This window comes from Myotis davidii, unplaced genomic scaffold (assembly GCF_000327345.1).
Source record: "Myotis davidii unplaced genomic scaffold, ASM32734v1 scaffold1207, whole genome shotgun sequence".
NCBI lineage: Eukaryota > Metazoa > Chordata > Mammalia > Chiroptera > Vespertilionidae > Myotis > Myotis davidii.
The window spans coordinates 157,717-158,963 of record NW_006299386.1 but is presented as its reverse complement, the minus strand read 5'-3'; positions in this window follow the sequence as shown (position 1 = coordinate 158,963).

Here is a 1,247-nt window from a genome sequence, read left to right as displayed (position 1 = left end):
TATCTTCTGATGAGGATTTTTTTAAAGTACATTGGAATTTAGGAGTTTTTAATAGGGCATTCAAAACTTTGAACTTCTTGAGAATTATATAACAAAGCCACATTGTGACCAACATGAAAAATAACTTTCAATTATTTTTGGTTAACAATGCAATTAATCTTTGTTGAAATTAAAGGATTGAAAATAAAATAAATCACAAAATTTGAAATAAATCACACTTAAAAACCCAATCATTTAAATCATTTGCTTTCATAGTTCCTGGGAAGTATACAAACAAGGCTTTCCTTAGACTCATAAAGTGACTATCAATTTCATCTGTCACCCTATCATTTATAGGGACATTTTTAAGCTGTTTGTGAAAATTAAAATATTTTTAATTTATAAACGTCTTTAATAAATCATGTTGATGAAAATACTTTTATCTTTTCATGTGTGTTCCATATATTTTGGCTAAGCTCAGAAATATAGATTTAGCTCTTTCAAACTATGGAAAGTATCTGGCATATAGCTTAATTTGCAAAAACTGTCCATGCAATTAGACTTATTTTTGCTATTTTCCCCTTTGAAGCCTATCTGTCAGGGTCTCCTTAGGGAAGACATGACATAAATATGCAACTACATTTCTAGATTTCTACTCTTCAGTTTCCTTCTTTTACATTCTACCTGATAACTGTTTTATTTTCTTATCTTGTACCATTACAAGACAGGTGAGAATGTTAACTTCCAATTTAATAGAAACTTTCTTACAGCCCCTGGTGGAGAAATTACTCCCTTCATTACCAATAAGACCTCTTAAACCAGTAGAGCTCAGATTCAGGGTCATTCTTCTTAAACCAGCAAAGCCTCTGAAACCTGCAGAATCCAGATTTTCAGGTCAGAAAATAAGCATTTTTCAAGTAGTTTTTGGTTGTAATAGTGATATATAGCACCACTAATTCTACTCCTTAGTTTCTGGACTCATGTATTCTGGCTCTGGGAGAAACAGCATTATACTTTATCCACTGGTTGGAAGAATATTGGACTGAAACCCCAATTCTTAAGGCTATGCTCATATTCAGTGTAGAAACTGAATACTGACTGGGCTATTGAATAAATCTTTGACATAGTTGTTACTATGGAAAGGGTCCAGTGAAATGGTTATGCACTAGTGACGCATCCAGAAGTCACAAATTATGAGAGTATTTCTACTGTACAGCATTGGCCACTGCTGCTGTCAGGAAAGGCACCCAGCAATGGTGGTAGCCCTC